Source organism: Diabrotica virgifera, chromosome 2, assembly GCF_917563875.1.
Source record: "Diabrotica virgifera virgifera chromosome 2, PGI_DIABVI_V3a".
Classification (NCBI taxonomy): Eukaryota; Metazoa; Arthropoda; class Insecta; order Coleoptera; family Chrysomelidae; genus Diabrotica; species Diabrotica virgifera.
In genome coordinates, this window is record NC_065444.1 from 28,748,731 (window position 1) to 28,775,992 (window position 27,262).

Genomic DNA, 27,262 nt, shown 5'->3' on the forward strand with positions numbered 1-27,262 from the left:
AAATTACAATGAAGAAAACATATTACTAGAACAACTAAAAAGAACGATATTAACTATTTATAGTTCAAAGTAAACTCATCAAAGTTTATAGGAAATATTGTATAATAATTTACCTTTCAACTGATGCTGTTGTGACAGGGAGGACTGCCAATATACCAAGCAGAATCTTCATGTTAGGAAAAGCATCATCCTCGTCCTTCAAAGCCTTTAGCACTGAAGTAGCAGTTTTAGGCGTAACCTGGGCAATCTTCCAGTGGATTTTCCATAACTCCCACTCCGCATTCAAGATGTCCCGGTTTGTGTGGACCAAATCGGATTGGTAAAAATCCAAGGCAGGTTCCAGATCAGTGAACTGCCTTTGTTGGATATTGCAAGGAAGTACACTGTCTAGGCCAATTAACACATCTTTGTGGCTGGTGAATCTTTCGGTCAGTGAAGATGATATTTCGTCAATATACGGGTAAAATATAGATCTCCTGTAATACTCCTCTGGGTTGTTGGCTTCTACGTTCGATCTAAATCTTTGTGTGCCTAAGACTCTCGGGGTTTTTGGTTTGATACCAAGTTTCTCTCCCATATCTTCAGCTCTTCTATACATTTGTAAGAACTCTTTGTCGCCTTCTTTTCTCATTTCGGAAAATCTTTGTTGTACCAACTCAATCTTGAGCATAGCTGAACTCAAGTCGATCGACTCTTTTTGCAAATACTTGGATACTATGTATGTCAAAGACATCATTTTGTTTATAATGGTCAAAGTTATTATGAAGTCAAATTTGCACAAGCATGCATGGAAACTGGATGCTTTTGATCCGTGCTCATCGCCCCATTCAATGACTTTTTCTAAAGCACCAACAATGCACTCAAACGATTCTTGGAATACGCTGACAGCATCATGCCTCTCTACCCATCGTGTCTCTGAGGCGCTGTGGAGTGTGCTGTTGTCTTTGCCTGCAGCGGACAAGGCATCTCTCAGGACTTTAGTGCGCTTTGCAGACGCACGAAAAAAGCTACACACTTCGGAAATTGTTGACAAACAGTTCCGAACACACGGGATTTTGCTGGCGTCACTGAGGCATAAGTTCAGGCAATGTGACGAGCAGTGGGTGTACACAGCTTTGGGGTATTCTTTTTTGATCAGAGCCTGTACTCCTGTAAAAGCTCCGCGCATTGCTGAAGCACCGTCGTATCCTTGGCCTCTTATATTGTTCAAATCCAATCCAAACTTCTTAAGCTGACTTTTAATTGTTTCTGCAAGCCCAGCTCCAGTCAAATCAAATACTGGAACAAACGTGAGAAAATCTTCTCTAAGTTCCAGAATGGTACTGTCAACATATCGAAAACAAAGTGAAAACTGCTCTACCCTCGAAATGTCTGTGGTTTCGTCTGCAAGGACAGAAAAAAATTTAGCTTGGTTTACTCTTTTCAAAATTTATTCTTGCATTTGATTACCAATCAATTCTAACAGTACATTTTGCACTGTAGGACTGTAATACATGGCATTTCCTGCTGAAGACTCAATGTGTTCTGCAAGTACAGCGTCTCCATGAGCAGCTCGATATCGGGATATTATAAATTTCGGGGGGGGGGGGGGCGGCCCCCTTGGGCCTCATCTACACCATCCTTCCATCTGTGTTTTGGCCTAGCCCTATTTCTACTTCCCACAGGTTATGACATAAGGATTCTTTCCTAGGAGGGTTGTTCTGCTCTGATCTTGCTAGATGTCCTGCCCATGCTAGTCTCCTATTTTTATAAGAGATATTATGTCTTTACCACCAAATATGTTTATAACTATGGTATATCTCGTAGCTGTACCTCCTCCTCCAAACAAGTAATTGGACTTCGTAAGTCCTAGGTTTTCACCCAAAGTAATGGAAAGTAGAACTGGTAGTCGATATTTGAACTCTTCGTGTAACTTGCGTGCGTCGATTGATATACAATTTTACTAATTTTGAGTCATTGTTACTGAACTTTGGGTGATCATTGTTTAAACAGAAATGACTTCAAAACCGGAACTAAAGATTCAAACTTTCAATACGCTTCGATTTATGTGTTACATGACATGTACTATTTCTGAGACTATAATGGCACTTCTGGTTAAAAGTTTTCAACCGGAAATGACATAAAAACCAAAATTTTACATTTGTTCTTATCTTGCTAAGGCACGTCGAATGATATATCGGTTATACTATTTCGATGACTTTAAAACAGTACTTACGGTTGCAACTTTAAAACCGGAAGTCCGATGTCAAATTTCTCATCTTTAATACCATCCTTGGGTAATAAGCTTTCATTCGACACCTCATTTTTGTCATTCTATATAATGGAGGATTCATCTTAATAATGGAGGAGTTGTATTCGCGGATGGACAGACAGACGGACAGACAGTCATAAAACTGGAAGTATATATTTGTCCTCGTCTTGCGAAGACGCGTCGAATAATATATAACTTGTACTATTCCGGTGACTTTAAAACAGTACTTCTGGTCGTATTTCTAAAACCGGAAGTCCTAGGTTAAATTTTTCACCTTTAGTTCCATCCTTGGATTATAAGCTTTCATTTGACACATCATTTGTCATTGTACCTAGTATAATAACGGAGGAGTTGTGGTCACAGACAGACAGACAGACGGACAGACGGACGTGGATAATTCAAAGTTTTCACATTTTTTCAAAATTGGGTGAAAACAACACCATTTCGTCTGCCTTGGAGATGGTCCATATCTCCGATGCATATGTCAACACTGGTTGTATAAGGGTTTTGTATATTATGGTTATTTTTGTTTTTTTTGTGGCTTAAGTTTCTGCTTCTCATAAGTCTACTCGTTTCTCATATCCTTCGCTTGATTTCTTTCATCATGACGTTCTCCTTGATGATCAGGGAGCCTAAGTATGTGAGTTTGTCCAACACTTCAAAAGTAGAGTTATCAACCGTAAATTGGTGACCGATGTTTCTGGCTCTATTGTTGGGTGTTGATGCCATTATCTTAGTTTTCTCCTCATTTACTTGCAGGCCCATATTTTTGAGGCATTTGAGAAGGTGGTATGTATTTCTTCTAGCTTGCGTGTTGTGCGGGCAACTAGGTCCACATCATCTGCCTATGCCAAAATTTGGGTTGATTTTATATTACTATTTAAAGTTTAAAGAATTGCATAACATTTTAAATGAGCTAGTACACGACCCCTATTATTATTTAAAAAAATCATCGATTACGTCAGTACACCCAGATGGATGACGTCACTAGTATGATATACATATATGCCAAAAAATCACAATTTAAAAACAAAAATCGACCTGTTTCGGGATTTTTTTTAAAGTTTACGAAATAACGAATGTATTCCAAACATTTGCACCATACTGTATGTATATGATATGTACGTACGTATAATACCTCATAATTCTGCCAGTTCGCTCTTAAAATACAAAAGGCAATTCATATTTTGAAAAATACAGGGTGTAACAAAAATACAGGTCATAAATTAAATCACATATTCTGGGACCAAAAATAGTTCGATTGAACCTAACTTACCTTAGTAAAAATATGCACACAAAAAAAGTTACAGCCCTTTGAAACTTGAAAAACTATTAGAGATTTTTTATTGAAAATGGACATGTAATACATGTAATACATGAAAATGAACATGGTATTATTGTGGCAGGAACATCTTAAAAGAAATTATATTGAAATTTTTGCACCCCATAAAAATTTTATGGGGGTTTTGTTCCCTTCAACCGCCCCAAACTTTTATGTACGTTTCAATTAAATTATTATTTTTAATCGAGAGTTTTAATCGAGATGCGGCTTCTTTTGTAATATGTTTACATAAAAATGTTATGGGGGATTTGTGCCTTTAAACCCCCCAAATGTTTGTGTACTGTCCAATTAAACTATTATTGCGGTACCATTAGTTAAACACAGTTTCTTAAAAACTTTTTTGCCTCTTAGTATTTTTCCCATAAGGCACCTTTTATCGAGATGTGGCTTTATTTCTAATATAGTTCAAAATATACCTTAAGCTGTAATTTATAAAAAAAAATTCGTATTAATACCAGGTCTCTTTAATAGTACGTAGCAGAATACAAAAACATGTGGTGGATTTGAAAAATATTCAAAATATCTCGATAAAAACCAGCTTTTCGAGAAAGTACTAGGAGGCAAAAAAGTTTTAAAAACATTGTGTTTAAGTAACGGTGCCACAATGAAAATAATTGGAACGTACAAAAACTTTGGGGGGTTTAAGGAAACAAAACCCCCATAAAATTTTTATGGGGTGGACAAATTTCACTATAATTTCTTTTTAAGTTGATCCTGTCATAAGAATGCAACATGTCCATTTTCAATAAGAAACCTCAAATAGTTTTCAATATATTGGAAAAAATTGATTTTTATTTTGTAACTTCAAAGGGTTGTAACTTTTTTTTTGTGCACATTTGTACTAAGGTAAGTTAGGTTCAATCGAACTAATGTTGGTCCCAGAATATGTGATTTACTTTATGACCTGTATTTTTGCTACGCCCTGTAAAATACACTTACTATGTAATTATTTTATGTATGGTGCATTACATCCGGAATAATTATAGGCTATTTGGCTATTATGTTTTAACAGAATAAATAATCTGCAAAATAACCACCTATTCACCTTATATCGCGGTTTTTTTCAATTAATGACTCGAATGAAAACGCGTATTTTGTTTAAACAAATATAGTATGATATAATTGATCCAAATAATGGCATAACCCAGACATCCGAAGTTATCCTCCAACACCAAATTAGTTTATTTGGTCCACATATTGTTCAGAAAAAAGTCACACCATTTTGAGCGTCGGGTTTGGGGGGAAGAGGGGGGAGAAATTGGTAAATTCGTAGCTTTTTAGGTTTTTCGTCAATATTTCTAAAACTATGCGGTTTAGCATGAACAACCTTTTATACAAAAATGTTCTACATTAAATTTTCAATAAAAAAGGTCCTATACATAATCCTTCTAAAATGAACGGTTGCAAAGTTACGGAGGTAGTATAGTATAATTGGTCCAAAAAAGGACTAACCCAGACATCTAAAGTAAAAGTTTTCCTCCAACACCAAATTGTTCTATTCTATATGGTCCACATATTGTTCAGTAAAAAGTTACACCATTTTGAGCGTCCGGTTTGGGGGGGGGGGGGAAGGGGGAGAAGTCGGTAAATTATTAGTTTTTTAAGTTTTTCATCAATATTTCTAAAACTATGCTTTAGCGTAAACAATGGTCTACACAAAAATTCTCTACATAAAATTTAAAACAAAAAAGGTCCTATACATAATTGTTATAAAATCAACGGTTCCAGAGTTACGGAGGGTGAAAAGTGAAGGTTTTCGATACTTTTTATATTATCTTGGCAATTGATGATGATTTTGGGTAATAAGGTTGACGTTTCTTTAAGGGCTTATCAATAACATATCCTTGGCCACTGAAATAGCAAATTTTACAAAACAAAATCCTGCTAAAGAAAATTTCTATAAATTGCCCAAAGAATATAAAAAGTATTGAAAACATCCACTTTTTACCCTCCGTAACTCTGGAACCGTTGATTTTATAACAATTATGTATAGGACCTTTTTTGTTTTAAATTTCACGTAGAACATTTTTGTATAGAACATTGTTTTTGCTAAAGCATAGATTTAGAAATATTGATGAAAAACTTAAAAAAAAAACTACTAATTTACCGACTTTTCCCCCATCTCCCCCCCAAACCGGACTATATACCTTTTTATATACCTTTACCTTTTTATAGGTATACCTTTTTACTGAACAATATGTGGACCATGTAGAACAATTTGGTGTTGAAGGAAATTTTTTACTTTGAATGTCTGGGTTAGGCCTTTTTTGGACCAATTATACTATACTACCTCCGTTACTTTTGCACCGTTCATTTTAGAAGGATTATGCATAGGACCTTTTTTATTTCAAATTTAATGTAGAACATTTTTGTATAGAAGGATATTTATGCTAAACCGCATAGTTTTAGAAATATTGACGAAAAACCTAAAAAACTACGAATTTACCTATTTTTCCCCCCTCTCCCCCCAAACACGACGCTCAAAATTGTGTGACTTTTTTCTGAACATTATGTGGACCATATAGAACAATTTGGTGTTGGAGGATAACTTTCACTTTGGATGTCTGGGTTTGGGTCTAGTTATACCATACTAATATTTGTTTCTTCAGTTCATGAATATATTTCACCGATGATTCATTAAATAAGTATAGTACAGACATTAGATACGAAAATGTCATTGAAACCCCAAAAATCATGCGAACAAGCTGAATTTTGCTGGGAATGTCAATTTTTGGAAAAAGATTGCCACTCCTACACCCGGGCTTCTAAACCCGGAGGTAGGGTTAGTAGCCCTTGGTAGGGGGGAAAACGTAAAACATCGATTTACCAAGAATCTACACACCGTAGAAAATATATTTCAAACAAAAAATGCAGCTGAGATAATTTTGAACAAAAAATTCCTTAGCAGTTTATTGTGAACTGAACTGTTCTCTCATAAATGAGCGATCCTACATAGGGTCAAAAATAAAAACGAGAAAATTACGGTAAAAATTGTACATGCTGGTTGTATTGCAGTACAGTAGAACCCCGATTATCCGTGCTCCACGGGACCGGACGTGACACGGATATTTGAAATGCACGGATAATCCGAACATTTATTTCTTATACCTACATAATACATACGTAAACACATACATGTGCGTACCTATCGGTAGCAGTAGTGTCCAAAGCCAATTCTACTTCAAATCAGGCCCGAAGCAATACATAATTTTCGGGGATAGGCTAGCAAAAAGAGCACTGAATGGTAAAATGCAGGGAAAGAGACCGGTTGGAAAGCCAAGAAAGCGCTGGGAAGACACAGTAAGCAGCGATGGACAAGCATTTTAGGAGTCCGTGTATGGAGAAGAGCAGCGACAGATAAACAAGGGTGAAGGCAAAAAATAAAGGAAGCCAAAGTTCAATTTGGGCTGTAGTGCCGTAAAAGAAGAAGATGAACACGTTGGAAGGACGAACTTCCTTTTTTGCATTGTTTTTAGGTGTAAAATATGATAATATTGCATCTTTTTGTGCCTGCAGTTCCTGTTCTCTTAATTTTTGCTTTTTTCGTTTTTCACTGCCACTTAAATGTTTGTAACTCATGATAATACGAATCGATTACTTATATAAGAAAAATAAGAATTTAAAGAAATTTAGTAAAACGACCAATGATTAGTGAATAAATTAGTTGAACTAACTTAAGCTTTGTCCTTAAAATTGTATAATTTTCAGTGACAATAAAGCATATTTCTATTCTATAAAAAGCAGAGGACTGAAATCTAAAGCAAGCAATACTTTGTCTTTGCAGAAAAGGCATCAAAACATCATATTTATTATGTAATATTAAATTTAAATGTGCATTTTGAATAAAAATATTATGACAATACGTGACAATACCTCTTGTTAATCCTACGTCTTGTTAATCCTTCGGAGTGGTGTCTAAATTTTGCTTATTGTTATCGATGCCGAATGCCGACAAGGCAATCTACTACTCTCATTGCAGTTTTATGATAAGAACGGTTTAAGGTTTATGAATATAACTCTAACCTAACTTGTAACCATTTCGTGTTCGTAAAATAAAATAATTTTGAAAATTTATTTTAGTCCATTAAAATGTTACATTTTTTAAGCCCTACCTTGCATTTGTTAAAGGAGTCAATTTTATTTCTAGGGAGGATCAGTAGAAGCTTAAGTTCAAGTTTTTGGGGTCGCCGCCCTTCCCCCGTCCCCCGTCCTCCGTCCCCGGGCCGCCATCTTGGAAATGGGGTGCAAAGGGATTTCGCGCTATATCTCGTAAACTACCAACCCTACGAAAAATCTAATTAAACATAAAATGTAGCAAATTAAATTTTCTACAATTTTGTTTCTATTACTTTTTATCGTCAAGTGACCAACAAAAAAGATATAAACAAAAATATGTAAAATATTTTTAACAAGTTTCCTTTTGGAGGTTATAACTTTTTTTCAGTTCATTTTAAAATAAAATAACATTATATAAATTTTGTAGAGGGTTTTTCAGTGAACAATTTACATTATAAAGTTGTTTAATTTTATTTATTTCTATAGGTTTTACAGCGCTCCAAACTTGACCAGATTCTCGAATGCTCATAGGGATACAATAAAAACACAAGTTAGGCTTACTTTTCTATCTATATATATTTTTTATTCATACAATTTATTATGATTTTAACACTCCTATGCTATTATTAATCTGTTTTTGACCTTTCTCCCCACTATAAAACTTATAACCCTAAGCATATATAGAAAAGGCCCAAGAAGTTGTTTGAGGACAAATTCGCCGGTTCAGAAGAAGAATGACGCAACCACAAAATGAAAAATTCTTAAGAAGAGCAAAAAACGATTTTTGATATCAAAATCATAAAGTATGATCAAAATTAGCCATTCACCACACCGTGGTCAGGATCTCGAGATATAAGCGTTTTTTGGGGTGTGCCGCTTGTCTATGAAGTAACATAACTTTTTTCCTATTGTATATTTTGGCTTAAAATTTTCCAAAAAAACTTCTTCATGAACTATGTTTTATTGTTGTGTTGGTTAAAATTATATACTAAAAAGTTTGCCGCTCAACTTTTTTAAGTAAACATGAAACTAACGAAATATGATGACAAAATGTTTAAAAATTAACAACTCCTTTTTTAATGTGCTTAAGCATTTTGGACAAATTTCGTTGTCATCTACATACTTCAAAGATGACACAGTAACATTTTCAAAAGGAAATATTTACAGCGATCAAAGATACAGCGAGGTAAATTTGAAAAATCATCAAAATTTATTTTTGGCATTTTTGTATATAATTTGATTTTTGAACATGTTCCACCAACTCTAGATAAAAATAAACTTCATATTCGGATTCAGCGACCTCGAAAACATTAAAAACAGACCAAAATTGGTCATTCACCTTAAATTTGATTTTCGTGGTCGGCATAACGGTTGATGCCGCTCGCCTAATATATAGATAGAAAAGTATTGTTTTTATTGTATTCCTATGAGAATTCGAGAATCTGGTCAAGTTTAGAGCGCTGTAAAGCCTAGATAATAAATAAAATTAAACAACTTTATAGTGAAAATTGTTTATTGAAAAATCCTCTACAAAATCACTATGATGTTACTTTATTGTGAACTGAACGGAAAAAAAGTTATAACCTCCAAAAAAGAAATTTCTTACAAAATTTTCTCTTATTTTTGTTTATAACTTTTTTGTTGGTCACTTGACGATAAAAAGTAATAGATATTAAATTGTAGAAAATTTAATTTGCTACATTTTATATGTAATTAAATTTTCTGTAGGATTGCTAGTTTAGAAGATACAGCGCGAAAGCCCTTTGCACCCCTTTTTCCAATATGGCGGCCGGGGGACAAGGGTGGCGACCCCAAAAACTTGAACTTAAGCTTCTACTGAACCCCCCTACACATTGAAAAAATAAAATTGACTCCTCTAAGAAATGCAACCCTAAGTGTAACATTTCAATGGAGTATTTTGCTTTTTTCAATAAAAATTTTCTTTTAGTCATCTTTTCGGGCCCCATTAAAATGCGGACCCGAGGCAGGGGCCTCATGGACCTAGTTGTGAAATAGGCCCTGGTAGTTCCCTGAGCACCATTGCTATCGATATTACATTAGGTTTGTTCTAGCATCAGTTTCAAACGGTTTGAAACCATCAGCGGATAGTGGACCAGCGCGAGTAGAGGGGATAGCACTGGTGACTGTATTATGTTCTGCCACTGACCAACCGTTTGCTGACGGTTTCTGACTAGTTTGACTGTTTGCTAGAACAAACCTAATATAAGTCCCCCACACGGCGTGTAGTAGAGTTTCTGTAGAGTGAGTTACGGTGACGCTTTTTCGATAAAACTCAAAAATTAAATTTGAGTAATGGAAAATCATAGCACGGATAATCCGCAGCCCGGATAATCTGCTCACGGATAATCGGGGTTCGACTGTATTAAACTTTTGATCGCCCAAGAACGTTTTATCTACAACTCCTATTCTATTGACTTCCACCATCCATAAGGTAGTAAAACCGCTATTACAGCGATGACAATGAGATAAATACATATAAAAGTGGGAAGGAATCGATTATAAATGTTTAAAAAACGTAGACTTGACTTACTCGTCTTAAAGTAAGATCTCCCTTTTCATATAGATTTATAAATAAACTTTATTCGATTATATTGTTATAGTTTCATTATTGATTCATTTAAAATTTTCGCTCATGCTTTGGGAATTGGGTTCCTTTTTGAATACAATAAAGTAAAATAAAAACTATATATGTTCACAAAAATATTATCTAAGTACCTAGGTAGCGTGGGGCAGTTCGTAGTCGCTTTTAATCCTACTATAAAACTGAACCCAATAAAATCTAGATAGCGTGGGGGAGTTCGTAGTTGCCCGTTTGGGCTGTAGTGACATTGGATGGGATGGATACAGTAAACTACATTAAAGACGATCAATAATCATTACTAACTTAAATTTAAACACTCATTACTCCATCAATCTTAAAAGTTTAAGTGAGCCCATCAGAATCAAAACCTGCTAAATCCTAAATTTTTCGTTCTGCTAAATCCAAATTAAAGTAGGTACACATTTCTGAAGATGTAAGAAAAACGACAAATTAGTGTGCAATTTGATGACATTTATTGATGACCCTTTGATTGAGAAATGCCGGATACTTTTTGGAAAATTGACTTTTTAAGGTTTTTTTAGCCTTCTGACAAAATAAAGCCAATAGACAAGAATAAATTAATACCGTTAATACACAATAAATGCTGAAATTAATCTCAGATCACAATATAAAGCAACCTTATTATTTTGTCAAATATTTAATGTAAGAAAATATTTAAATTATGCAAACATTTATGTCCACATGTCCGTTACCCAAGTTGGTAAACAAATTTAGGCTTTTTAAATTATTAATGTAAAAAACACATTTGTGGTTTCTAAATAAACAATTTTCTCAGCGTCTGAACACAGTTCACTTAACTTTTTTATGTTGTTTGTAAAACTGCAAAGTAATCAATTAATTAATATGTAATTTCGCCGTAAAATCAGGAATTAATTGTCCCAGTTTTTTTATATACCTACTTAAAAATCATATATTATTTTTCGATGCAAGAATTAATTTTAATCTATGTTACATAAATATAGGTGACGGTTTTGTTTTTTTATCTAAGTAGAATTGTCCTCTAGTGTTGACGTCTGTCCTCATGTTGAGGGAACTTCCAGTTTGCTCCCCAAGTACGGTCGATAAAATATCTGTGTCTGCGTAGATCTCAATCTAGTTTTAAGAAACAGAAGGGAAAGTTGGATTAACAGCTGATACACTCCGCGAAATGGCATAGGTAAGAAATCATGCTTAGATTCTGCAATGAAATCTGGAATACCGGAAAGTGGCCAAATAACTGGGGTAAACTCACTTCTATTCTCATATTATATAAAAAAAGTTCACCGACAGATAGCAGCAATTACCGTACAGTAATATAAGTGCAGTAATCCGGACAGTATTTGAAATATTCTAAAGCAGAGGAGAGATTCCATTGTACTCGTATCTGGTTATTAATATATTACCCCAGGCTGTGGGTGAAAAAACGTGATATAATTAAGGAATTTTTGAAACCTATCAGGTGTTGTAAAGGACGATGCCAGGAATAACTTCTACTAAAATTTAAACAAAAATATTACGCGCTTTTTTTTAATTGCGATTTTCATTTGTTAAATTTGCAATTTTTAATGATTTTTAATTTTGTAGCTTAGGATATTGATTTTAGAGAAAAACTTTTTAATAGAAAGTTGTAGTAAATTAAAAAACCTACAATTTGAGCTATGGTAAGTTTAATTTCGTTAATTTATTATTGCAAAACAGCCTGCGAAAGTCCAAAATGGCCGTTTTTTACAATTGCATTATTTATTGTACAAATAATTTTTTTTATTTTTTAAAGCTTCAAAATGAAGATCTTTCAATTCCAAACATAAAAAATTGTAAAGCCAGATTAACGAATTTGTTGCTTAGATATTATAAATTGTTTATCCCAAGAGGTCAAATGTCGAAGGCCATAACTTTTTGAAAAAAAATCGTAGAAAGTTGGTGAAACATCCAATCTCCTTCTAAAGAGTTATATTTTCATATTCTGATGTAAATAAAACATTTTTAAACCTCTAATTTTTGGATTTGAAAATAAGGGGGCAAATTTCGTTATAAACATTTAGAGCTGAAGCGGCCCTGTACATCCTATGAGTTTTTAACTTACATATTATTGTTGCTGAAGACGAAACGAAGGTATATAAGAAATATAAAATTTTCACAACCAACTGAAGCCGAGATAATTTTTGGGTTTAAAAATAAGGGGGCAAATTTCGTTATAAACATTTAGAGCTGAAGCGGCCCTGTATATCCTATGAGTTTCTAACTTACAAATTATTGTTGCTAAAGACGAAACGAAGATTTATAAGAAATATAAAATTTTCATAACCAACTGAAGCCGAGATAATTGTTTTTTTTTTTCTTAAATCATAGTGCCGTTATTTATAACAATTAAGAAATTATTTTACAGTCATTGACTAAAGAAAGACTTATATTATCTTAAAATTAAAACTATTATAAAATATAATAACATTTAATTATTAAAAATTATTTTTTAAATCGGTGCTTTTGCAAGCGGCCGAATTTTGCAAATCGCCCGGCTTGCTTCAAATCCGCGCGCTCGGAAAATTTTTACGTAACTTGTATTAAATTTTGACAGAAAACAATTTAATAATATTACCATTATAATATACAGTCTATTTACCACTGTATTTGTTTTTCTTGTTAAACTTTTATATGTGAAATCCAAAAAGAATAGTCACTACACGAAGAAAAAGTTTTATATTGTATATTGTAGTAAGAAGTAACATTATTATTATTATATTTATATAACAATGAAAAAATAAAAAATATAGTTATACATTTCATATATATGTATCATTTTTGTAATATTATTTCTTCAGAAATGAAATTTCACATATAAAAGTTTATCAAGAAAAACAAATACAGTGGTAAATAGACTGTATATTATAATGGTAATATTATTAAATTGTTTTCTGTCAAAATTTAATACAAGTTACGTAAAAATTTTCCGACCGCGCGGATTTGAAGCGAGCCGGGCGATTTGCAAAATTCGGCCGCTTGCAAAAGCACCGATTTAAAAAATAATTTTTAATAATTAAATGTAATTATATTTTATAATAATTCTTATTTTAAGATAATATAAGTCTTTCTTTAGTCAATGACTGTAAAATAATTTCTTAATTGTTATAAATAAAGGCACTACGACTTAAGAAAAAAAAATAATTATCTCGGCTTCAGTTGGTTGTAGAAAATTTTTATTTTTTTATAAATCTTCGTTTTGTCTTCAGCAACCATAATCTGTAAGTTAGAAACTCATAGGATGTACAGGGCCGCTTCAGCTCTAAATGTTTATAACGAAATTTGCCCCCTTATTTTCAAACCCAAAAATTAGAGGTTTAAAAATATTTTACGCATTTATTTACATCAGAATATGAAAATATAACTCTTTAGAAGGAGATTAGATGTTTCACCAACTCTCTACGATTTTTTCAAACAGTTATAGCCTTCGACATTTGACCTCTTGGGATAAACAATTTATAATATCTAACCAACAAATTCGTTAATCTGGCTTTACAATTTTTTTTATGTTTGGAATTGAAAGATCTTCATTTTAAAGCTTTAAAAAATAAAAAAAATTAACAATAAATAATGCAATTGTAAAAAACGGCCATTTTGGAATTTTCGCAGGCTGTTTTGCAATAACCAATTAACCAAATTAAACTTACCGTACCTCAAATTGTAGGTTTTTTAATTTACTACAACTTTCTATTGAAAATTTTTTCTCTAAAATCAATATCCTAAGCTGCAAAATTAAAAATCATTAAAAATTGCAAATTTAACAAATGAAAATAGCAATTAAAAAAAAGCGCACAATATTTTTGGTTACATTTTAGTAGAAGTTATTCCTGGCATCGTCCTTTACAACACCTGATAGGTTTCAACAATTCGTGAATTATATCCTGAAATCGACCTATTTTTCACCCACAGCCTGGGGTATATATGTTACAGTTCAAGTTGAGTCTCAGTTAGAGTTGACTATTCCTAGTTGAAGTCGACTCCAACTAAAACAAGCAGTAAAAGTTGATTTGAAAAATTTAATTAAACTTTTACTAGTTTGAGTTGACTATTCCTGGATCGATTCAGTAAATGTTGATTATACGAGTATAATTATGGTTAGTTATTCTGTGGTATAATCTCACGTACTTTTTTGATGACTGTGCGTCTCTTTGTGTTGACCGTTTCAACTACTTATCATGATTTGAACATATAGGCCAGAAAATGAAGCTGAAAAAATGGCAAAACCTCGCAATTTTTTCGTCCAGCATCGATTTATACAAAAAATTTTTAATTCGGTTCATTTTACCCTCTAACTCTAGTTCATTTTCTATATTGGGCCGTTGTACGCTTTTGGTTTTTTTTAAGGGTGATAACTACCCCTAATTGTAAAAATATTATAAAATACCATTTTAAACTTTAATATGGTTAACATTTGGTTTTTATTAGTTAAATAATAATTGTTTTATGCTTTAGGATATAATATTACAATATTTTAACTCTTAAATCCACCCTTGTTGGAGCTATATATAAAAAATGTATTTATCCTAAAATAATGATTCCGGCTTGCATCGATTTGCATAAAAATTTGGGATTAGGATCATCTCACCCTGTACTTCATATTCTATATCATGTTCAAGGGCGTTGATTATTTTTAGGGGTGTAAACTACCCGTTATTGTCAAAAATTATATAAAAGAATGTGTGTGTACTTTGTACGCACGTAAGAAGTTATACTTCTATTATATGATTTAAACGAAATTAATATACTTTTTATTTATATTTTGTTTAAATATTAAACTAATTTATACTTACTACTTCTCAAACATTTTTATTAGAACAGTGCCAAAAATTAAAATAATAAAAGATAAAACACACACAAACACATTAAACAAGCCACAAATGATGTCTGAACATTAATTGTAGGAAATTTTTTTAACTAAATACGTATTTTCTGAAAATACAATTATATAATAAATATACTTACAATCATAAAATGTATTAAAAAAAAACAAAAAAGAAAGTTTCTATTTGGACTCGAACCAGCGCTGATAAGAGCGGTTGGTATTGGAATTCATTCGCCTTCTCCGCTTAGCCACGGACACTATGTGTCATTATTTACGAAGATCGACTAACTAAACGGATTAAACTTGTGATATTTTGATATTTTGAAAATTGATCAAATTATTTTAATTTTGAATTGAAATGATTTAGAATTGAAAAAATACAACAAAACATAGAGTAAAAAAACAATATATTAGGTGAATATTGATAGAAATTTTGATGGTAATCAAATTATATAAATAAAAGTATTACATACTATGTATTTTGGCAGATCAAATAGGTAGGTTTATACTCATGATACATTAACAATTATTACGTACCTGTTGCTTTTAAAAACTATTTAAAAGTCACTACAATATTATAAACTTTTTTGTTTCTGTCCTCACAACAATAAAACTAATATATTATACATTTGTTTACCTTTACCTTTACCTCCAAACCACAGCTGCCATATCGGATAATTTTTGACATGTCATTTGAACATCCAATCAGAACAAAGTTATAATGCGCATGCGCCGGGCTGATAGGTTTTAACATATAAAAAAATCACCCTCTATCGCCGGTAAAGAAGTACAACTTCAAAAACATTCTAAACTTTAATATGGGTAAAATTTGGTTTTGATTGGTTAAATAATGATTGTTTTATACTGTATGTAGGATATAATATCATAACATTCCAACCCTTAAAAATCACCCTTAATAACATTGCAATTTTTATAAGTAAGTCAAACTTCTTGGGTGTATTGATAATACATATATAAAAAAAATTACAGAAGGCCGAAGATCAATTTTAATTAGGGGGTAGTTTTCACTGATTTTTTCGTACAAAAAGTAGGTAGGTACCGACCTTATTTTGATCGTAAGTCGCTCAATTTTTATGGTAGAAACTTTCTTTTAAGGGTCTAATTGTATACTTGAAAAAATATTCTGTAAGTTTCCTCGAAAAATGCAAAATTTTTCCGTTATTTGGCTTTAAATATTTCAAATTATGCATTTGACGAAAAATATAACCTTTAACATGCCGTATCTGTTTGTATTGGTTGTAGAAAAATTATAAAAAAAAGGATTTTGTTTGTGTTTCTAAAAAATACAATTTTTAAAGCTACAGTTTTTTATTAAAAGTATATTTCTTGAGTAGTTATTCTCAAAATCCCTCTAAAAATGTCGATTTTTTCGTCGAAAAACTGTTACTTTCAACCGCGAATAACTCGAAAAATGTTAGTTTACGAAGAAAATTTGAAGAGCATTTTTTTTGTCAGAATTACATTTTCCATCGATTTCCATGATTAAAATGTAATGAAAATTCCCGCCCCCGAGATGGGGTGACAACCACCCCTAAGGTTTTAGCGTACAGCGGCATGATATAGAAAATAATCCTTGGGCTGTTCCCTATCTTCTGTGAAAATTTTAAGTAAATCCATGCTGGACGAAAAAATTGCGAGCAAAAATGCTTCATTTCCTGGCGTAATATCCAGTAATATCTAAAATCTAAATAGAATCGTATCGGTTGTTTGTGTGAATCAACTTTTACTAAATGGCATTGGGAAGAGTATACTTTTCCTAGTTGGAGTCTACTTTTACTAGTAAATGTTGAATAAAAATCTTCATTTTATATTTATAATCAAATTTTACTGAAACCAGCCGTTTGAGTTGACTCGAACTCGGAATAGTCAACTCCAACTGGATAATGAACTTGAACTGTAACATAATATCATCATCATCGGTGACCGCTGACAGCCCATGGAGGGCCATGGCCGCCCGTTGGGGTTTCTAGGCTCTAAAGTTTTACATGGTGTGGAGGCCAGCCACACGCATAACTCCTCAAAAGTTCTAAACGATATTTATCTAAAATATTACTTTCTTGTTTCTTTTTTTTAGGAGGTCTTTTCGGCGTTATGTGTGTTTTGCTTGTTTGACTATAGTTGCCCATGCTTTTCTTTCCTTTGCTTGTTTTTCCCATTCTCGTATTCCTAGGTCTTTCAAATCCTGGTTAATACCGTCAATCCATCTCTTTCTAAGCCTACCTCTCGGTCTCTTCCCATTTAATTCTTTTCTAAGTACTTTTTTTGTATTTCTCTTATCATCCATCCTTTCTACGTGTCCTAACCAACTCAGTCGTTTACTTCGTATTTCTTTTGTGATAGTCGGTCTGTTAAACACTCTATTTATTTCGTGGTTCATTCTTATACGCCATTCTCCTTTCTCCTGTATAGGTCCATATATTTTCCTTAAGATTTTTCTTTCCCATCTAAGAAGTTGTTCCTCTTGTTCACTAGTCAAGGTCCATGTTTCTGATGCATACATTACTACAGGTCTCATTATTGTTGTGTATATTTTTACTTTTGAATTAATAGACACTGATTTTGACTTTATGATATTTTGTAGGCTGTAGAAGCATTTGTTTCCAAGAGAAATTCTTGCTGTTACCTCATCACGGTTTTTATTTCCTTCTGTTATTGTTGATCCTAAATATTTGAAACGGTCAACTCTTTCAAATATTTGCCCGCTCAGAGATATGTTGCCTTTCGTTTGTACTTTTTCCCGAGTTGTTATCATGTACTTTGTCTTTGAGACATTAACTTCTCGACCCATAGTCTGTGCCGCTTCTTTAAAATATGTATAAATTTTTTCTAGGTCGTTTAATGTCCAGCTGATTATGTCAGTATCATCTGCGTAGGCAACGACCTGATTGAACTTTGTAAATATTGTACCATCCCTATCTATAGGAGTTTTCCTGATGACTTGTTCCAACGCAAGGTTAAAAAGTGTTGTTGACAGTGCATCCCCTTGTATTAGACCTTCATTAATGTTAAACTCATCGGACAGTTGATTTTGGATCCTTACTTTTGCTTTGGTGTTGGTTAGGCATAGTTTTACTAATCTGATTAGTTTTTTTGGTACATTTAACTCTTGCATTGCGCTATATAATTCCTTTCTAATTATTGAGTCATACGCTTGTTTGAAATCTACAAATAGATGATGTAGTTCGGTATTCCGCTCGTAGAAGTTTTCCAGCGTTTGCCTACTGTAAATATTTGGTCTATAGTTGACCTGCCTGAATATGTCTGTACCTTTTAATTTCTTTGTTTCTTTAAGGACCTCGTTTTTTTTACTCCAATTTTTGAATTCTATGAGGATCTGTCTTTTCTTATTAACAGTTTTGATACCAAGTCTTCGTATCTCTATAATGTCCTGATCTGTATTTAATTCTACTTGCAATTTTCTTTATATTTCTGAAATCTTATGCTTGATTTGCGTTTCGTCTTCATTTTCGATCTCTCCTATTCCTTGGATGATCAGATTCTTTTTTCTTACTTCTCTTTCTAATACTTCTACCCTTCTTTCTTGAATTTGCAATATTGTTTGAAGTTCTTGATTCTTTTCTTTTAACTCTGTATTTTCTTCTGTTAGTTCTGCCAATTCTTTAGTGATTGTGTCGATTTTGTCTTCCATTCTCATGTTTTGTTTTTCCAGTAGGTCTAACTTTAATAGTTTTTCAAGGATCGCATCAATTTTCTGTTCCATATTTTTACTACGGTGGATTTTAGTGTATGGTCACCTTTATTATAGCAGACCGTAATTACTGTTTTGAACAAAAACGTTACTTAAAATGCAAAAAGTTAATGTATTAAAATTGGTTATACTAAAAACTTTTACTTTAATGTTAAGGAATAATTTACTAATTTTGAACTTTTCCTTTTATTAGAAAAATAGAATGATATTTTTGAAATCTTTCTTCTCAAACTCTTCTTTGCATCTATTGGTATATGGTTGACAGTTCTTCAGTTTAAATATAAAGTGTACATACCCAAATTCACAATTTTTCTGACGACTTGCTTGTAACAGGCGGCCGCACACCTACCGTAACATAATATACACTGCATTAAAAACATTTAAAAACCTTACTTTTCCTTGTTAGTTATTGTTCTTTACTTATATCAAGAATCCAATAGAAACTTCCATTTTTTCATCATCATTATCAACCTGTTCATTGCTAGACCTAGGTTTACCTTAGCTCTTTTCATCTATCTCTGTATTGTGCGGCTTGAATGCAGTTACCACTAACACGGTTCAGGTCATCAGTCTGTTTTTTGGGCGTCCTCTGCTCAGTAGTGCTTCTTGTCTTGGTCTCCACTCGACAATACGTTTTGTGCATGGGTTATCTGATAATCTGGTGACGTGTCCTGTCCAATTCGTCTGTTGGTTTTATTCTACGACGTATTTTTTTATTTATGATTCGGTCTCTCACAAAGACATCTAATAGCTGGAGCTCTAACTCCAGCTCTATAACAGGAGCTCTATAACTTTTTGAGTTATTAAATATCAAAGATTTTATTTTTTCTTAAAAAATGCATGTTTTAAAGCTGTTTTTCACGTATTACTCAAAAACTATAAGCTTCTGTAAAAAAGCTATTATTGCCAAAATTAAAGATAATAAAAAATTTAATACACTCCCTACCTAAAGAACTAAACTAATGTTATTTTAAAGTGAGTTATGGGTAATTGAATGTATATTTTTTTCGACGAGTACTCAAATCTAAGTATTCAAGCTTACATAACGGGAAAACGATGCATTTTATAGAATATACTTGTAAAGCACTTGTCAAAGCACTTCGGAATACCTATCAAATGAGCTTCAGTAGAAGTTAATAGCATCAAAATTAAGCAAGTTATGATGAAAATAAGAGAACCCTTTCGATTTTTTTAGGAAAAAGTTAAAAACTAAACATACGCCATTTCCGCAATAATTAAAATTTGTAGTAATCCTCACAAGAATTTCTTTATGTTATCATAGTTAATTATTTCAACAAATTTGACCGGTTTAGAATGCATATTTTTGAAAAAAAGGTATAATTTAAAAAAATCAGAATTTTTAGAATTATCGTACTTTTCATTTTCTTTTGATAATAACTCCAAAAATACTCAATATACGTAAAAAATGATAAATAACTAAATTTTAGTTTTTTCTGTAACAAATACTTTACCCATTTTACAATTTTCGTAGAGTAAAAATTAACCGAGATAGAAACGTTTAAAATTTCAATTTTGCTGCGAGAACCATGTAACCGGGGCCATTTAACCTTTTTTTTTTTAAAAAGTAAGAGGTATAAATGACTATTTTGACGTCTTTTAATAGCTCTTGGAATAAAATTTTAACCAGTTATTAGACGAACTTGCTACTTTAAAATTTAACGGAGTTATTTACAAAAAAAAACAATAACATTTTTTAGAAAATTTTTTAAAAGATACATTTTGAAACATTTTTGGTGCATAAACTTTAATGCTATCAACTTGTTCGAGCACTTATTTGATAGATATTTCAATGAGCTTTGACAAATGTTTAATAAGTTTATGTTATAAAATGCATCATTTTCCCGGTATTTAAACTTGAATACTTAGATTTGGGTACTCGACGAAAGAAATATACATTCAATTATAACTCACTTTCAGTTAACATTGAAAGGTTTTTCTAGTAAGGAATTTATTAGATTTTTTATTAGCCTCAATTTTGACAATAATAACTTTTTTGTAAAAACTTATAGTTTTTGAGTTATTTATGAAAAATCGATTAAAAACATGCATTTTTCTCATGAAAAATTAAAATCTTTGATCTTTAATAACTCAAAAAGTTTTGATTTATTTTAATAACTTTATATAACAAATTTTGCTTATAATTTGTCGCTCTATCGAATTGTGGGGTTATTTTTTATAAAATAATTTTCACCCCCGAGGAGGGGTGGCATCCACCCCAGGGTAAAAGCGCAAGTTGGCACCATGTCACCTTTGTTCCTTGAGATATCCTCTAACCACTCACCATTTTTCATGCAAATCGATGGAGGTTCAACGAAATCGGAGGTAATAGCTCATATTCACCTTTAGTGACTGCACTAATTCCTTTCAAGGAGTAGCTAAGTGCGATTTAAATACATCCATCGAGCCATGTCAATCTATATTTTAGCTCTTGACATATAGCATTATCTTGACATTATAAACAATGTGTTTTGGAAAAGTCCAGAATAGAGATGGCGGTTTTTGGACAAAACACCGGTTTTCGGTTATACCGGTTTTTTTGCTTACGGTTTAACCTGGCGGTTATAACCGGCCAAAAAAACCGGTTTTTGGAAAAACCGGTTTTCGGTACGCAGGAAATAGTTACAATTTTCTCTTATAGGCATTACCTGTCGAAAAAACGCTTCAGTACCCTGGCTGCTCGAGTGTAATGGAAAAAACCTTATTACCCTGGACTACCTATATGATGCGTTAACCTGCGCTTCTCCCAAACAGCAAGATAATTTATTTCTTGGAGGTTTTAGTACGTAGAAATTAATTCATTACATATTTTAAATGAATAAATAGTTTTTCGAATCTACAAATCAAAGTCTGAAGTAATTAGTACCATTTTATTAGGTTTAATTGCGAACTATTGAATAAATTATTATCAAATCAAGGTTGATCATTCATAGAAAAAATTTGCATACAAAAGATATTTCCTTAACTTAATTTTTTCTTCTTTAAAACATCTTTAAATACATAATGTCAAAATATTACGTATTATATACATTAGGTTTATATTAATTTTTTTTAACATAAGCGTAAATTTTATTTAAGTCATTAATTTTGTATCTATTATGTTAAAAACTGAATCGTTATTGAACATTACGCTAAGACAATTATTTTATTATCACAACTATTCACACTTTTTTAATGAAATTTATGAACCTGTTAAGAAAAATAAGAAGTTAAAAAATAATTTAGAAATGTGGCTTCATCGTCGAATCCTGAAGACATACCGATCACGATCACGTTATTTACTAATTTAGAGTGTTTTCTTAAGAATACAAAAAGAAAAAGAGCTGTTAACTACAATAACTACTGATCTTCTACCGTCTGGTCTCTCAAAAACACCCGTGTTGAGCTGCCCCCCCCCCCACTTGCAAAAACAAATAGCCCTGATTTATGAGCTATGTATGAGCTTTCATATTCCGCAAACTAAAAATTTTGAGCTCGTTCCACTGAGCAGGAATTTAATACTTTAGTGGGGGGAGGGGTGAGTCAGCCCCCACTACTTAAAAATAGGAATATTGAATCGGTGTTTGCGGCAGAATTATATAGTTTCGATTTTTGAGCTCATCCCCTTCGCCCCAAACAACCCTTTAATTGATTTAACTTAAGAGGAAAATATTGAGAAAACTTAAAATATATCGTATTGCGGATATAATTCCTATAGCTTATATACTCTAAAAATAAACTATTAAATCACGTGCATTTCGATTATTGAGCTACAACCCCTTCGCAAGAAAACAACCCTATCTTCCCGGCTTAGGAGAAAGTTGTACTTAAAATGCATTAAATTGCTTCCAAATTACGCGCATTTAGATCAGTAAATTGCAATTTATTTTGTATAGTGCAGTCACTGAAGGTAAAAATCAACGTTTACCTTCAATTTCGGTGAACCTTCATCGATTTTCACGAAAATTGGTCAGTGGTTAGAGGATACCTCAAGAAACAAAGGTGACATGATGCCACCTTGCGCCTTTAGCCTGAGGGTGGATACCGCCCCTTCTCGTGGGTGAAATTTATTTTATAAAAAATAACTGCACAAATCAATTAAAGAACAAATTAAAAGCAAAATTTATTATATAAAGTTATTAAAATAAGTCAATACTTTTTAAGTTATTAAAGATCAAAGATTTTAATTATTCCTGAAAAATAATGCATATTTTAAAGCAGTTTTTCGTAAATCACTGAAAAACTGTAAGTTTTTACAAAAAAGTTAATAGTAGTTTAATTCGTATAGCTTATATTCTAAGAATAAACTTTTAAATCACGCGCCTTTCGGTTATAGAGCTACAACCCCTTCGCAAGAAAACCATCCCATATTCCCGGCTTAAGAGAGAGATGTACTTAAAATAATTTATTAATTATTTGGCGACTACATATCGTTTAATAATTTATGAGCTCGCAAAATATACGCATTTCAGTTATTGAATTGCCATTTTCTTTCTATAGTGCAGTCACTGAAGGTAAAAATCAACTATGACCTTCGATTTCGGTAAATCTCCATTCATTTTCACGAGTTGACAATAACAACTTGCGTTTTAGCCTGGGGTATATGTCACCCCTTCTCGGGGGTGAAAATTACTTTATTAAAAATAACCCCACAAATCGAGAGAGGGACAAATTGTAAGAAAAATTTGTTATATAATGTTATTAATAAATTAATACTTTTTGAATTATTAAAGATCAAATATTTTAATTTTTGTGAAAGAAAATGCATGCTTTAAAGCGATTTTTCATAAATAACTCAAAAACGGTAAGTTTTTACAAAAAAGTTTTCATCATTAATATTGAAGCTAATAAAAAATATAATAAATTGCTTACTTGAAAAACCCTTTAATGTTAATTTAAAGTAAGTTATTGGTAATTAAATATATATTTTTTTCTGCGACTGTTCAAATCTAAGGATTCAAGCTTAAATAACGGGAAAGTGATGCATTTTATAACACTTAGGTACTAAATACTTGTCAAAGTACTTAGAAATACTTATCAAAAATGAGCTCCAGAAAAAGTTGATAGCATCAAACCCGCTCACCAAGTTTCGTGAAAATGAATGGAGATTTACCGAAATTGAAGGTCATAGTTGATTTTTACCTTCAGTGACTGCACTATAGAAAGAAACTGGCAATTCAATAATTGAGATGCGTATATTTTGCGAGCTCATAAATTATTAAACGATATCTAGTCGCCAAATAATTAATTTAAATTATTTTAAGTACAACTCTCTCTTAAGCCAGGAATATGGGATGGTTTTCTTGCGAAGGGGTTGTAGCTCAATAATCGAAAGGCGCGTGATTTAAGAGTTTATTCTTAGAATATAAGCTATACGAATTAAACTACTATTAACTTTTTTGTAAAAACTTACAGTTTTTTAGTGATTTACGAAAAACCGCTTTAAAATATGCATTATTTTTCACGAATAATTAAAATCTTTGATCTTTAATAACTTAAAAAGTATTGACTTATTTTAATAACTTTATATAATAAATTTTGCTTATAATTTGTTCTTTTATAAATTTGTGCAGTTATTTTTTATAAAATAATTTTCACCCACGAGAAGGGGCGGTATCCACCCTCAGGGTAAAGGCGCAAGGTAGTACCATGTCACCTTTGTTTCTTGAGGTATCCTCTAACCACTGACCAATTTTCGTGAAAATCGATGAAGGTTCACCGAAATTGAAGGTAATCGTTGATTTTTACCTTCAGTGACTGCACTATACAAAACAAATTGAAATTTACTGATCTAAATGCGCGTAATTTGGAAGCTTATAAATTATTAAATTATATGTAGTCGCCAAATAATTAATTTAATGCATTTAAGTACAACTTTCTCTTAAGGCGGGAAGATAGGGTGGTTTTCTTGCGAAGGGGTTGTAGCTCAATAATCGAAATGCACGTGATTTAATAGTTTATTCTTAGAGTATATAGGCTATAGAAATTCTATCCGCAATACGATATATTTTAAGTTTTCTCAGCATTTTTCTCTTAAGTTAAATCAATTAAAGGGTTGTTTGGGGGTGAAGGGGATGAGCTCAAAAATCGAAACTATATAATTTCAAGAGCTCATAAATAGCTCGTAATTCTGCCGCACAACCCGATTCAATATTGCTATTTTTAAGTAGGGGGGGCTGACTCAGCTCCCCCACTAAAGTATTAAATTCCTGCTCAGTGGGACGAGCTCAAAATTTTTAGTTTGCGGAATATGAAAGCTCATAAATAGCTCCTAAATCAGGGCGATTTGTTTTTTAATTTTTGCAAGTGGGGGGGGGGCAGCTCAACACGGGTCTCAAAAACACTGTCTTAAACACTGATTTTACCACGTGAGCTGCCAGGGCCGTAAGTACGATGTTGGGGGCCCCGGGGCAAACATGATCTGGGGACACCTACCGGGGGTGTCTGAGGGGTTTATCCCCCCGCGATAGGGATATCCGGAAAAATGTTTGATATTTAACCCCTTGAAAACTTTATAACCCCTTGATTATTGGCTTTATTATTTTCCAAAATTTGAAAAAAAACAATTTTTTTAAATAATAAACAATATTTTCACATATTTGAAAATATTTATGATATTGAAATTGTATCATTGAGCGGTAATACAAATTTAAATGGAAACATTTTAAATTTTATATTTTAAACATATACGTAATTATCGTCTATCCGTACACTAAGAACGACATAAAGATGGAAACTAGAAGGAAACAAGAATCAGTAAGATTTGAACAATTGTTTCATTCAAATGATGAAATCACAACAAGAAGAGAATAAATTATGAACAAAAAGACAAGAAAAGGCTTTATAGAGACCAACAAGTCAAATACAAGCAATGAAAGAAGAAAATAAACAAATTTCAACATATGCAGAACTTCGAATACTGTAAAGAAATTATAAAAAGCCATCAAAAAGACGGAGCTGCTTTGTGGTTTGAAAGTAAAGAAAATGAGGTGACTTCATGAAGAGATTTTGAGACAAAATTTTTTGTAATGGTGCAGGCGAAACAGGTTAAAATCGATCATTGAAGTTGTTAGAAGTACTGTACTTATTACAACCGGACAACTCGAAGTAGAACTTGACTGAAAGTACTTTAAAAAGTTTATTTGACCTCGTTAAAATCTATGCATATCCAAAAAACGGGGGCCCCCTTGGACAGGGGCCCCGGGGCGGTACTGCCCCGGTTGCCCCAATGGTAGTTACGACCCTGTGACCTGCCTATCTTAGGCTGCACCTACATCGGATCCTCTATGAAAGGTTGTTACTCCATCTTTTGCGCGATCGGTCGATACTTCATCTACCGATTGGTGATTTATCTCACTATTTTGATCACACGGGTCTCACTCATTCTGGTTATGTGGTTATTATTCCATTTTTTATTTCTATTTAGTGTCCATTCGTTTATACACAGTACGTTACATTTTCTTCTAATGTCTGAACTCCTCTTTCCATTTCTCACTGTATTTCCTGCAATTCTTCTCAGTACTCTCATCTATGCAGTTTCAAGTAGTCTTTGTGTTTTGGCTGTGTCGAGTCTTGTTTCTGATGGATATGTCATTATTGGTCTTACACTGTGTTATAAATTCTTGACTTCATCTCAGTTTTAATATGTCGGTTTCGCCATTTAAAGTGTTCTACTCATCTCTGTCATTCTACTAATGTGTTCGCTCCACTCCTGTTTCCGTTTTGTCACCCATCCATTTATGTCTTCTACATCTTCTTATGTTTTCGCTTCTATCCCTATCCAACAGACTTTTCCCTGATATTCGTCGGAGTATTTTCATGTCTGTTGTTTCTAGTATTCGTTTCGTTTTAGATGTGTCAGGTTTTGTCTAGGTCTCCATAACTAGAAAGTGTAATTCCAAGGTATTTTATTTCCATTACTTGTTCAATACTGATGTTATCAATTTATATTTTACATATCATTGATTCTTTTGCTCTTATATTAAATGTGTCGACTAATCTTTGCAGATTATCTTCATCTTGAGCTATTAATATTGTTTCGTATGCGTAACTTTTACGAGTATTTTTACTTCTTTGTTTCCCATTCTGTATCGTCTTCTTTGTTGATGTCTTTGATGATTTTTTCATCTATGATTAAATTGAAGAGAATAGTGGGCTAAATGAGCCCCCTGCCTTATTTCGCTGCCTATGTCAATAGGTTCTGTAAGTTGTCCATCTATTCTGACTTCCATTTTGTAGTTTTGGTAGATGTTTTCAATGGTTTTTATGATATATAGGGAAACTTCTCTATTATACAGAAGATGGATTACATCTTTGTGTGCACTTCTTCATTTATGTTATGGTAATTTCCGGTGTTTCCAAACCTAGCGTAATCTGTTCATCCTCTGCATAGAGCTTATTTAGATAGTCAATTTATTTATCATTTTTTATGTATTATCATTTTC

The 27,262-nt window shown here is 32.5% G+C and overlaps 1 protein-coding gene across 4 annotated transcripts in view; it reads left to right on the forward strand.

Moving 5' to 3' along the window:
* The window catches only part of LOC126880017 (fatty acyl-CoA reductase wat-like), a 149,730-nt gene that overhangs the window by 18,153 nt on the left and 104,315 nt on the right, over nt 1-27,262 (forward strand). The window contains exon 1 of one of the 4 annotated variants that reach the window (XM_050643539.1): nt 11,235-11,428. The exons of the other annotated variants lie outside the window; for them this stretch is intronic. The gene's annotated coding sequence lies outside the window, so the exon portion shown is untranslated. Of the gene's footprint in view, nt 1-11,234; nt 11,429-27,262 lie in introns of those variants that run through there. 4 annotated transcript variants of the gene reach the window in all.